The sequence below is a fragment of the Pan troglodytes genome, chromosome 4 (genome assembly GCF_028858775.2).
Source record: "Pan troglodytes isolate AG18354 chromosome 4, NHGRI_mPanTro3-v2.0_pri, whole genome shotgun sequence".
In the NCBI taxonomy this organism is placed as follows: Eukaryota; Metazoa; Chordata; class Mammalia; order Primates; family Hominidae; genus Pan; species Pan troglodytes.
In genome coordinates this window covers 171,235,534-171,249,648 of record NC_072402.2, presented here as the reverse complement: position 1 = coordinate 171,249,648, position 14,115 = coordinate 171,235,534, and the positions used below count along the sequence as shown (strand labels likewise).

General features: G+C 44.9%; 1 long non-coding RNA gene across 1 annotated transcript; it reads right to left on the bottom strand.

Annotated features, from left to right (window-relative positions):
- Window positions 1-10,209: 10,209 nt before the first annotated feature.
- On the bottom strand, window positions 10,210-10,757 carry LOC107974933 (uncharacterized). The gene is made up of 2 exons (XR_001718042.4): window positions 10,639-10,757; window positions 10,210-10,458 (listed from the first exon to the last, which is right to left on the bottom strand). It is a non-coding gene; the product is annotated as an uncharacterized LOC107974933 (long non-coding RNA).
- Between the last annotated feature and the right edge of the window lie 3,358 nt (window positions 10,758-14,115).

Below are 14,115 nucleotides of genomic sequence, written 5' to 3'. Positions count from 1 at the left end.
ATGGGAAAATACTCGCTGAAGGAGGAGATGGATTGAATACATATCAGTGCTCTGCATGCTGCTTTGCAAACACTCATTCATTTCACCGCCAAACCACCCAATAAGGCGAGTGTCCTGATTTTCATTTTACAGTGGAAGAAAAGGAGACTAGAGATTAAGAAATATGCCCAAAGGTCAGACTTAGGAGGCTGATGTGGGGACCCGGGGCTGGAATGCTGGCACCTCACTCTGCCATGGTCAGGAGCATAGGATGAGACCACTCGAGTACAGGCCCCAGGTGCCTTCCGCTCTGTGCAGCTGACACCCCGTGCCGACCTGGCACAGCATTGGTGATCACAAGTTTGGCCAGTGAATGAACACACAGGTAGATAAAGTGATGACCTCTTAGGCTTCTTGAACTTCCAGAAGCATAGTACAGGTGTTAAAAGCATGGACCCTGGAGCCACATTGCCTGGATTCACAATCCTGGCAGCCCCCTACCAGCTGTGTGTTCTTGAGTGAGTTACTTCATTCTTCTGTCCCCCAGTTTTCTCATCTGTAATATGGGGTTATAGTAGTGCCTGCCTCATAAGGTTGATAGGAAAATCCAATGAGTAGTCAGTATTCATAACACCTTAAAACATTTCCTGGCACAATTAATTGCTGGCACAAAATAAGTGTCAATAAGTGTTTGTTAAAATCTCTCTTACATATTTATTTAAGAATTTATAACTGAACTCTATAGCTGTCTCAATTTGTTTTTGGAACAAGTCATGATTGAGTGTACCTTTAAAATTAGGCATTTATCTAAGCTAGTAGCTGACTAAGCTGATATAAACATGGTCTCTTGGTTGCTTCTGGATTTGGATACATTTGCACAAACTCTTCATTTGTTTCATATAGGAGATAGACATCAGGACTCCATCATGAACATTTGGTGGGATAGGGCAGGGGTGGGTGTCGCCAGTTAGACTTGGCCCATGAGTCAAAGCTTTGCTATCTTTCTCTTTAAGTTGAAACAACATGAAAGGAATAATTTTAAATGCCAAAGCTTTTAATGTTCTGTGTTGCTAGGGAAAAACATAAAGCAGAGCTTCTCAGAAGCCCCAGGGTGAAGACAAAAATGGAAGTGGCTAGTAGGTGCTAGAAAAATGTCATTCCCAGGAGGAAGTTCAGCGCATGGTTGGGGTGTGGGGTGGCCCGGGGAGCTGTTCCACCATGAGAACAGGGGAAGGACCTGCAGACCTTGCCACAGGAGCCAGCAGAGACCCAAGGCAGCACCCGCTCATTGATCCCACACAGGCACGTCATCTGTACCTCTGGGATCCCAGCCCTGGTGTCACTAAGTGCCACCCCAGCCTTTAAGGAACTCAAGATCAGATGCAGAAATGATAGCGCAGCAACACCTCATGGGCACACTATGGCCCTGCTTCCGCTTCTGCCATAAAAGGATGAAGAAGATGTTCTCAACCAGGATCTTCTGAGGGAGAATATATTTTTTTTAAAAATTGAAAAAATTATTTTGTTAGAATGATTGGGCTGGAAGGTAAGAGCCTAAGAACACGTGCACATAAAAACAGAAATGACAAAATGGCACAGGGACTGGGAAATAAGGAGACAAGGAGAGGGAGGTATCTTTTCCCATGTGGAAGGGAAGGAGAGTGAGGACTGGCTAGGAAATGGTGGCCCAGGAAATAAGTGCACCCTAGAGGCCCTGCGGGGAAGGACCAGAGGGACAGCCTGCTGGGAGATGACCAAGGAGAATATGGTGACAGAACTTTCAGAAAGGACACCTTTAGGCTTTATGTTGTGGGGCATGCAATGCAACCCCAGACATCTGGCCCACTTCCTAAAACATGAGTAAAGTCCACACTGATCACCACTGCCCATGTGTGAGTAGATGGCTTTGAGGGCACTCAAGAGAGGCTGAGTCTTATTTTAAAAAATTAATTTCTGCTACATGCTGTACATTATTCTTTGTGCTTTCCATGGATTGATGCATTTAATCCTCACCACAGTCCTACGAGGCTAGGCCTATCATTATCCCCATTTGCAGGTGAGGAAAGTGAGGTGCCAAGAGGGAAATATCCTACCCAAGGCTCACAGTGAGTGGATGGCAGAGCTGTGATTTCAAACCTGGGCAAAAAGGATCCCTGCCCCAGGCTGCTCACATTAGAGGGCCTGATACTGTCCCCCTCTGGACATGCCTCTTTCCAGGCAGCAAGGGCCAATGGATGTGCCCACCTGCATCCAATTTCCTCCACCCTAACTGGGTACTTGGTACCCCAGAATTCTCTACCCAGATGGATCTGTCAGGTAAGACCAGGGTGACCCTATCAAAGTATGTTGGGAGGGAGGGACACAAAGCACTGCACAGAGAAACTCACTGTCTTAGTCTGCCTGCACTGCTGTAACAAAATACCATGGACTCGGTGGCTTCAACAACAGACATGTACCTTCGCTCAGTTCTGTGGGAACTGAGAAGCCCAAGATCAGGTCACCATGGCTGGGTTCTGGTGAGGGCTCTCTTCCCGGCTTGCAGACGGCTGCCTCCTCACTGTGTCCACACACGGGGGAGAAAGAGAGCACACACACAAGTTCTCTGGCATCTCTTATTAGGATACCAATCCTACAGCATCAGGACCCTACCCTTATGACCTCATTTAACCTTAATTACATCCAGAAAGTCCCCATGTCCAAATACAGGGATTAGAGCTTCAACGTATGAAGGGACACAAATATTCTGTCCATAATACTTGCCTCTAAAACATGTAAGTGTCTAGGTCAGTAGTCACTGATTTGGGCTCAAAATGTAATAGTTGATGGAGGTGGTGGCCCTAGAACTATGATAGCTGAAGCTGAAAGCTACTCAGGGTCTCATTTGGGGGAATAATGTCTGAACATGAACCAAGGGAGCCAACTTTGGACCCCAAATGTGGGACACCACTGCAGAAACAAGAGAGATACAAAAGAGTGAAGATCTCAACAAATTAGTGTGAATGTCCATGGAGCTGTGCAGGACTGGTGTTCAACAGTGCCACCTTGTGGTGAAGAGAAGCAGGCACAATGGAAGGCTGACTGCAGTTTTTCTCTACATCTGGTATTTCAGAAATAAGACTAAGTAAGGCCTCAGAGGGTATTGGAAAATTCAAAAGCAAGATATTAAACTTTATAATAACAGTGTGTGAGGGGGAGAGAGGACTCAGTGATTAATTAGAATAAAACAGAGATATGACTAGATTTCATACCCCAAGCTATAGGTCAGACCAGTTGTACAGGAAATGAATGTATCTGCAGAGCTGTTAAGCTCCTTGGTGATAAAAGCTTTTCAGCTGTTCAGATTGGCTGATCTTAATGTATCTTAATGTATCCGCAGCACATAAAAGCATAGGCACACCTAAATATCCACAAACTAGAAGGCAAGATTTTAGGGTTCTCTCACAAATGAAAATGCCTCAAATACTTTCTAAAATGTGAAAAAAAATTAAGGTCTACCTGTGGTAAATTACCATGTTTGGATTTGTGGGAAAATTGGGATTTTTTAAAACCATCTCAATACTCTGTTGAATTGTGTACTTTAAAAAAAAAAGTAGTAGAAATGGAGAACAGGTTAGCTTTTTAAGAATCAAGAGCAGGAGGTCTGTGTCAAAAGAGGAAATCTATCCTTCCCCATTTACTATTTGTTTTTTGCAATCTGCTATTTTTCAGGCATTTTGCATATACCACTTCATGTCATCTCTGCCTGCAGTTAAGAGAAATTGACGGAGAGATTACAGTGATAGATTTGGGATTCCAATCCAGCCTTGTCTGACTGCAAAGCCACAGCTGCCTTGGCGCCGCTCTGCCTGTCTCTCTGTAAAGGAGGGAGGCCTGCAGCGAGCATGAGTGAGAAGCACCAACTGCATGCTGATTTCATATGTCTCCTAGGAGAGCCATGGCTCTCAGGCCCACTTATCTGATACTTCTCAATTCAGAATGCAGGAATGCAGGGATCTCAGCTCTAAATCTGTCTACAGAGAATCATCAGAAAATATTTTCTGTCCAGTTTGAAAGGCTGTGTGCACAGGGCATGTGACCTCTGCAAGAAACTCGCCTCTCAGTGCATCTGCAGAGAGCTCAAGGACAGAATGACCCAGAAGGCAAAGTCCCCTGTGGCCTGCGTGCCGGTGTGTGGGCGGCAGCTCCGGGTCCGGGACGGCTCTGAGGAAGGATGGCGATGTCACTTTAACAAATGAAACCTCAGTCTCCCCTTCTGGAAACAGACTTCAATCCTCAGGGGACACCAACTCAGTTGGCAGGGACTGCTCGACCTTGGCTGTGGTCTCCCTGAATTCGTGAAACATTCACCACAAATGGGCTCCACAGTCAAAAGGACAGACACTTAAGTGCCCGTAAAGTTCCCGGGGGCCGAACAAACTTTGGTAATTGCAGCATTTCATTAGATGGCTTGCTCTCCGCAGTAAAAATAACCTTTTTATTTTGTAGCCAGATCTTGTTTTTCCCAAATTGCTTTTGCCTTTCATTAAAGATCCAAAACTAGAAGAGTTCTTTCTTCCCTCCCAGAGTGGAAAAATTCTTGGTGGCTTTTTCCCCAGAGCTGGGACCTGTTCACGAGTCCCAAGGACCCCATTTCTCCTGACCAGGTGATGCTGGGGCCTTCTCTGGGGAACATGTTCTTGAGGACTTCCCTACAGTAGGTCTGGGCACACAGCTTAGCGCCGGCCACTCATTCAGAGAGAGGTGGGAGGAGGAGAGACACTCTGGAAACAGATGATTTTGCTGTGGTCTTATAACCATTTGACTCTTTTTAAAAATAGTCTGCTCAGAACAAAAGGAAAACTTTTCCACTATTGCTTAGGAGGCTCACCCATATATTATTTCAAGATTCTGGGGCATGTTAATGGGATCTGAGGTACAATTGAGACAGCCTGGAGCAGTGACATCAGTGGGCTGCCCAGCTTTCGCTGTGCTGGTGAGCAAGCAGGAGGGAAGGCACAGCCACCACCTGCATGTGCCCTAGCTTGCGAATTCTCCTTCCTCTTTTCTCTTTTCCTTCTAGATTTGCACCATCCCTTCATTTCCCTAAAGGGTAGAAGAGCAATTCCAAGCTTGGAGACATTTCTCCCCCATGCCATCCCCATTGCCCCCTGCTTTGGTTTGTAACAGATTTTAAATGAATGGTTCAAATATCACATGCAGAAGAATTCCAAATAATCATGGAGCTACTTAATGTAGCCATCTTCAACCAGGAGGAACATGACTCCCACTCCTTAAATATTGGCCACGTATAGTGACTTCCTTCCAAAGAGTATGTATAGAAAGGGGGGCAAAGAGTCACTTTACAATGGAGAAACCTGACAGACACTACCTCAGCCAGGTGGTCAGCATCAACAGTGATAGGTCATGCTGATAGTCTGTACCCTTGATAGAATGTGATGTGAATGGAACTTAACCTCTGTGATTCTCCACCCCCAAACCTATTACCCCAGTCTAATCATAAGAAAAATAGCAGACACATTTCTAGTCGAGGGACATTCTACAAAATATCTGACGAATACTCCAACACTGTCAAGGTCATCAAAACAAGGAAAGTCCAAGAAACTGTCGCAACAAAGAGAAGCCCAAGGAGACATGGTGACAAAATGTGGTGTGGAATCTAGATGGGATCCTGGAACAGAAAAAGGACATGAGGGAAAAACTCAAGAAGTCTGAATTAACATTAGTTCCTAACATGTACCAACGTTCATTCATTAATTGTGACACATGTACAATAATAATATAAGGTTTTAATAGTGGGACATGTGGGAAGGCGTCTGTATTGTCTTTGCAATTTTTCTGTAAATTGAAACTTTGCAAATTAATTTTTTTAAATCAATGGTTTGATTTCATCTTTGCCTTACTTCTTTCATTCCTTTTTTTTTTTTTTTTTTTGAGACAGAGTCTCATTCTGTTGCCCAGGCTGGAGTGCAGTGATGCAATCTCGGCTCACTGCAATCTCCATCTCCCGGGTTCAAGCAATTCTCATGCCTCAGACTCCCAAGTAGCTGGGATTACAGGTGCCTGCCACTATGCCCAGCTAATTTTTTTTATTTTTAGTAGAGACAGGGTTTCACCAGTTTTGGCCAAACTGGTCTCAAACTCCTGAACTCGTGATTCGCTTGCCTCAACCTCCCAAAGTGCTGGGATTACAGGCATGAGCCACTGCGCCTGGCCACATCCCCTTCTTACCAGCCTTGGCATCTTGATGATGATAAGCTTATTTTGCCCTCCCACTTTAGGGGTATTTACATAAGGTGTGAGGTAGGGGTCTAACTTTATTCTTTTGCATGTGGATATCTAGCTATCTCAACACCATATGTTGAAAATAGTCTTCTTTCCACATTTAATTAGCAAGTTTGTAAAAAATCAGTTGACTGTAAATTTGAGGGTTTATTTCTGGAGTTTCAATTCTATTCCATTGATCTGTATGTCTGTCCTTGTGACTATATTACACTGTCTTGATTGCTATAGCTTTGTAGTACGTTTTGAAATCAAGAAGTATGAGTCCTCCAATCTTGTCCTTATTTTTCAAAATTGTTTCAACTACTTGAGGTCCCTTGCATTTCCATACAAATTTTAGGATCAGTTTGTCGATTTCTTCAAAGAGGCTAACTGGGATTTTGATAGTGATTATTTTGAATCAATAGATCAGTTTTGGGAATATCACTATCTGTATTAGTTTGCAAGGGTAGCCATAATGAAGTACCACAAACTGGTTGACTTAAAGAACAAAATATTATTCTTTAAAAAATATTATTATTTAAAATATTATTCTTATTTAAAGTTCTGGAGCCTAGAATTGCCAGGTCAAGGTGTTGGTACAATTGAGCAATGTGAGGGAGAATCTGTTCCATGCCGTTCTCCTTTATCTTCTGATGCTTTACTGGCAGTATTTGGTGTTCCTTGGCTTTTAGATGTATCAACCCAATCTCTGCCTTCATCTTTGCATAGTGTTCTCCCTGTGTGCATGTCTGTCTGTGTGTCTAAGTTTCCCCTTTCACCAGTTATACTGGATTAGAGCCCACTTTAATGATCTGGTCTTCACTTGATCAACTGCAAAGATCCTATATCCAATAAGATCACCTTCACAGGTATACTAGGGGTTAAGACTAACTTCAACAAAATTTTGGAGATCACAGTTTAATCCATGGTACCATCTTAACAATATTAAGTCTTCCAATCCATGAACATGAGATGTCTTTCCATTTTTTTAGGTCTTGTTTAATTTCAATCAACAATGTTTTATAGCTTTCAGAGTATAAGTTTTGCACTTATTTTGTTAAGTATTTTCTTGGTGTTTTATTGTTTTTGATGCTATTATTGTAAATTGAAGTTTTTAAAATTTTGTTTTTCTTTTACGCATTACTGCTGTATCAAAATACAATGAATTTTTGTATATTAATCTTGTATCCTGCAACCCTGCTGAGCTCATTTATTAGTTCTAATAGTTTTCTAGTGCATTCCTTAGGGTTTTTTTTTTATCTGCAAGTATGGATAGCTTACTTCTATTCTGATGTGGATGCCTTTTATTTCCTTTTCTTTCCTATTAATTTTCTTTTGTCTTGATTTCTGTATCAAATTTTCTTTTTCTTCATGTGGTACACATTTGTGTAAGCCATCCCAAATTATTTTTGGAACAAGATAGGATCTAAATTAACACACTTAAAAAATAGAACTTATGGTCTATTCATATAGTCTTTTTTCTCTCAACTAATTCAGAGGTATCGAATTTTGACAATAATTTTTTTCTGTGAAGAAATTTTAGGGAAAAAATTCCTGATGTTCTAGTAATTTAATTATCTACAAAAATGTTGATAGCAACCATTATTCTTCAAAATGCTGCTTTGGAAAAAGGATAATATATAAGTAGATTTCACCCTGGAAAAAAACACTAAATATTTAAATATACATTATAATAGCATCATGTTATCATATTATCATTAAGAAGGCTACAGAAACTCCGAGTTCATGAAGTGGGTCTTTCTTGTGCTGTTCTCATGATGGTGAATAAGTCTCATGAGGTCTAATGGTTTTATAAAGAGGAGTTCCCCTGCACAAGCTCTCTCTCTTTGCCTGCCACCATCCACGTAAGATGTGAGTTGCTCCTCCATGCCTTCCACCATGATCATGAGGCCTCCCCAGCCATGTAGAACTGTAAGCCCATTAAACCTCTTTCTTTTGTAAATTGCCCAGTCTCAGATATTCTTTATCTCAGTGTGAAAATGGACTAAGATAGTAAATTGGTACCAGTAAAGTGGGACACTGCTGAAAAGGTACCTGAAAATGTGGAAGCAACTTTAGAACTGGGTAACAGGCAGAGGTTGGAACAGTTTGGAGGGCTCAGAAGAAGAAAGGAAAATATGGGAAAGTTTGGAACTTCCTAGATACTTGTTGAATGGCTTCGACCAAAATGCTAATAATGATATGGACAATAAATCCAGGCTGAGGTGGTCTCAGATGGAGATCAGGAACTTATTGGGAACTGGAGCAAAGGTGATTCTTGTTATGTTTTAGCAAAGAGACTGGTGGCATTTTGCCCCTACCCTAGAGATTTGTGGAACTTTGAACTTGAGAGAGATGATTTAGGGTATCTGGCAGAAGAAACTTCTAAGCAGCAAAGCATTCAAGAGGTGACTTGGGTGCTGTTAAAGGCATTCAGTTTTAAAAGGGAAACAGAGCATAAAAGTTTGGAAAATTTACAGCCTGACAATGCAATATAAAATAAAATCCCATTTTTTGAGGAGAAATTAAAGTTGGCTGCAGAAATTTATTTGCATAAGTAACGAATGAGGACCCGAATGTTAATCGCCAAGACAATGAGGAAAATATCTCTAGGTCATGTCAGAGACCTTTGTGGCAGCCCCTCTCATCACAGGCCCAGAGGTTTAAGAGGAAAAAATGGTTATGTGGGCCAGGTCCAGGGTCCCTCTGCTGTGTGCAGTCTAGGGACTTGATGCCCTGTGTCCCAGCTGCTCCAGCCATGACTAAAAGGGCCAAGGTAGAGCTCAGCCTGTTGCTTCAGAGGGTGGAAGCCCCAAGCCTTGGCAGCTTCTATGTGGTGTTGTGCCTGTAGGTGCACAGAAGTCAAGAATTGAGGTTTGGGAACCTCTGCCTAGATTTCAGGGGATGCATGGAAATGCATGGATGTCCAGGTAGAAGCTTGCTGAAGGGGCGGGGCTCTTATGGAGCACCTCTGCTAGAGCAGTGCAGAAGGGAAATGTGGGGTCAGAGCCCCCACACAGAGTCCCTACTGGGGCTCTGCCTAATGGAGTTGTGAGAAGAGGGCCATTGTCCTCCAGACCCCAGAATGGTAGATCTACCAACACCTTGCACCATACTCCTGGGAAGGCTGCAGGCACTCAACAGCCCATGAAAGCAGCCAGGAGGGAGGCTATACCCTGCAAAGCCACAGAAGCAAAGCTGCCCAAGACCATGGGAACCCACCTCTTGCATCAGCATGACCTGGATGTGAGACATGAAGTCAAAGGAGATCATTTTGGAACTTTAGGATTTGACTGCCCCACTGGATTTCAGACTTGCATGGAGTCTGTAGCACCTTTGTTTTGGCCAATTTCTCCCATTTGAAATGGCTGTATTTACTCAATGCCTGTACCCCCATTGTAGCTAGGAAGTAACTAATTTTTTTTTTTTTATTTTACAGGCTTATAGGTGGAAGGGACTTGCCTTTTCTCAGATGAGACTTTGGACTGTGGACTTTTGAGTTAATGCTGAAATGAGTTAAGACTTTGGGGGACTGTTGGGATGGCATGATTGGTTTTGAAATGTGAGGACATGAGATTTGGGAAGGTCCAGGGGCAGAATGATATGGTTTGGCTGTGTTCCCACCCAACTCTCATCTTGAATTGTAATTCCCACAATTCCCACATGTCATGGGAGGGACCCAGTGGGAGGGAATTGAATCATGGGGGTGGGTCTTTCTTGTGCTGTTCTCATGATAGTGAGTAAGTCTCATGAGATCTGATGGTTTTATAAAGAGGTGTTCCCCTGCACAAGCTCTCTCTTTGCCTGCTGTCATCCTTGTAAGATGTGACTTGCTCCTCCTCACCTTCCACCATGATTGTGTGGCCTCCCCAGCCATGTGGACTATAAGTCCATTAAACCTCTTTTTCTTCCCAGTCTCAGGTATGCCTTTATCAGCAGCATGAAAACAGGCTAATATATACCCCCAAAGTTAGATACTTTATCATATTACAATTGTGTGGATTTGGATTTGCAGGACTCAGCTGGTTGATTCTCTTGATGAATGTGGTGCCAACGGAGGTCACTCCATGGTAATCAGCCTGTAGGTGTGCTGGACTGGTCTAGAGATCCCAGGATGGCTTCACTTACATGTCTGGTGACATTGGCTGGTGGGGGCTGGCTGCAAGGCTGGGCTCAGCTAGGACCACAAACAGAGCTCCTGAACATGGTTTCAGCAACCTGCTGGTATTAGGGCAGTTGATTACATGGCAGCTTCAAGCTCCCAGAGAGAGTGTCCTAAGAGAGGTGAGGTGAACTGCCACCCTCTAAAAAGCCCAGGTCTGGAAACTGACAAGCACCACTTCTGCTGTATTCTATTGGTCAAGTAGTCACAAGCCTGCCCAGGGCACCCCACCTCACCTCTCCATGCAGGGAGTGTCAAGGAATTTGGGACCATCTTCAATCCACTGCAGTCCCCATTCTCCACTTGCAGTCCGAATTCCCCCACAGGCAGCCTTTCTGTGCATCTGATGTGCGTCCTTGAATTTGAACATAGTATCTAACGTAAGCTACCTAAATCTGTGTGGACATCCCCTTCCTTGCTTCTGACTGATAGATGCTTCTCCAAGGTGTACACCCACCACATTTACTTCTGTCTTCCCCAGGGATGGGTGCCTGAGTGGCCAATGCCCCTGTCAGAAACAATGCTGAATGAGCACCTCCCCACACGCCCCTTTTGGACAAAAAGTGTCTCTGCGCCGCGTACCGAGGAGTGGCATTGCTATGGGCAGAAGACTTACACAGTCGGCTTGAACCAGCACCATCAGACAGCCTCCGGAGTGGCTGCACCTTCTCATACTCCCTTGCAGAGAACAAGGGTTCCTCTTCCCCCCCTACTCCAGCCAACACTTGGCATTAGCTGACTTTCTAATTTTTGCTAACCTGATGAGTGTACAGAGTAAAGTTTCATGTTGAACTTTTAAAACAAAGGGGGAAAATACAGAGGAAAAAGAATAGGAAGGAAAGTGGTTAGGAGGGAAGGAAATGGCAGCTGGCTAAGTGGGAAGAATTGGGAAGTCAAGTTTTCTGGACTGCACAGTACCCTACGGAATCCTAGGGGCCATCAGAACAGCTGCAGGTCACCTTGTGGAAAAGTGCAAAATACAGTTAGACATTTGGAATTTGGCTTCCTGGCAGCCTGGCTGGAAGGTGTTGGTTCCACAGGGCCAAGGCTGGCTGTGCCTGCCTCCCTCTGGGTCCTGGAAGCTGAGGGAGGTGGACTAGCCTCCAGCTCCCAGGTTCTTATGCTCCTCCTATTTATCTCTCAGTCTTTTCCTGGCGGCCAGAGAGTCCATCTTTAGCGGGGACCTGTACAGTATTGTTTTAATCTTCAGCTCTCTCTGCTTCCTCTCTGTTCCCTTCCTCCCTTCCTCTTCTTGTCTACCACACAGAACAGATGTGGAAAAAGCCAGGCCTTTAGGAACATCTGCTGAGACACCAGCTGCCTTCCTCCTGGGCTAAGGAAACTGTGACCCCTCTGATTATTGGGTTTCATCCAAGGACCTCAGTTCTCTGGCCAGAATATTTGCATCGAAGTCAGCAAGGTCTTCTAGCTATTTAAGAGAATTTGCTAAATCCCTGAAGATCTGTACATATAGAAGGAAGGGAGAGATGCTATTTTTTAAACATTGGCTGCAGTTGGAGCTGGCTGGCCCAAAAGTGCAGAATTCCCAATGCTTCCCAAGGAGCATGCATCACTCTCGGAAATACCTGGACACATAGGAGAGGTATAGGAAAAATGAGTTGAGTTGTTCTGATTAAGAAAGGAACTGCAATTTGGAACTTGATCAGCAGCTGCATGCTGACTGCTAGAGGAAGAAGGGTTTGTTTCTGTTTTTGTTTCTTTGTTTTTTTGGGAGGGGACAAAGTGATTTCTGAAAGAGAATGAGAGGGCCTAGAAGTAAAAATGAGGCAGAGGGAATTGGAGGAGGAAATGGCCAGTGATAAATTCCTCCTAGCAGGAGTTCCCCGCCCAGATGGGGACTTCAGTGTAGAATCATTTACTTTGGGGATGACACCTCTTGTTAACTGCAGACCTGCAGGAAACATCTGCTAAACCTGACAGCTGTGAGCTGCTGGTGGTCATTGAAAGACCAGCATTAAGTTGACAGGCAGAAAGAAAACACAGTCCCGGGGGAAGAAAGGAATGAGATGGGAGTGCTCAGTGTGAACAGGAAATCAGAGCCAGGGATGACCAGTAAAATATAAGCCCTGGGGGAATCTAGAAACATCTGGGAAAGGGCCCAAGGCTTTTCCATAACATGTGGGCTGGGAGGCTCTCGGGAAGGACCCCAGACTGGTGAACTTGGGAATATGCAAGCTGAAGGCATCTGGGATACACGAGTGGGTGCACACATGCACATGCGCACACACGCACATGCACACACGCACACTCACACGCACACATGCACACACGCACATGCACACACGCACACTCACGCGCACATGCACACACGCACTCACACGCACACTCACGCACACGTGCACACATGCACACTCACACGCACACATGCACACATGCACACATGCACACTCACACGCACACATGCACACTCACACGCACACATGCAATGCACGCACGCACACTCACACGCACACCTGCACACACGCACATGCACACACGCACACTCACACGCACACATGCGCACACACGCACATGCACACTCACACGCACACATGCACACACGCACTCACACGCACATGCACACTCACACGCACACACGCACACGCACACACGCACACATGCACATGCACACACGCACACTCGCACACATGCACACACGCACACTCGCACGCACACATGCAACATGCACACTCACACGCACACATGCACACTCACATGCACACTCACACGCACACATGCACACACTGCAGATCCCGTAGAGTAGTGGTCCTCAACCTTGGCTGCACATTTGAATTGCCTGGGGCTTTAAAAAATGCCAGAGCCTACCCTCACCCCAATGCCACCAAACCAATGACATCAGAATCTGTGGGAATCAGACCCACACATCAGGTTTTCAAAGCTCCCAGGGCTGAGCAGCATTGTTCTACAGCCTGACAGCTCCAGCTGCCTGGAGAGCAGATGCCATTTACAGTCTCCTGCAACCAAAGACTCGCCTGAACCATCGTGCCCTTCCATCACACACCATACCCAGGCCTTCTCCCTTCCTTTCTCACCACCTCCCCTACCCGCTTCCCAACAGATCTCCTCCCACAGTCACAAGATAAGACACAGGCGCCCAGTGGAATTTAAGCCTGAGAGAAACCCCAAATAATTTTGTTTAATATAAGTATGAGCTGTGTAAAATTAGTAGATGTCATGCAACATACTCATACTAAAAGTTATTTGTGATTTCTCTAAAATTCAAATTTAACCAGGCATCCTGTGTTTTTAGTTGCTAAATCTGACAATCCTAGATAGAGACAACTTAAAAACAAATAGAAAGTGTCCTTCCTCGACAAGGGACAGAGATCTGGTACCACCACTAGCACCAGACCCAGAGTCAAAGCCCAGGGCTCCTGGGCTGAGGCCCCTGGGAGAATCAGCAAAGCTTTTCGCCTTCCCCACACGTGCTGTGGGCGCGCAGTACTGCAAGTTATCACCACCAGAGGGCGCACTCTGAGCAGGCGGGAGGAGCCCGCAGGGACAAGACCCCAGTCCACAGATGCTTAGAGAGACAGTGAGGGCGCAATCCCCAAAGGAGCATTAGTGTTCAACTGGTGGGGTCCAGGGACATTTCTTCCTCTTCTAAACTAAATGATCCCGAAGACACCTGAGATTCAATGAGAGAGAAGGGTGAGCCCAGGGTAGAATGGTAAGACTCAAAACCTGGCAGG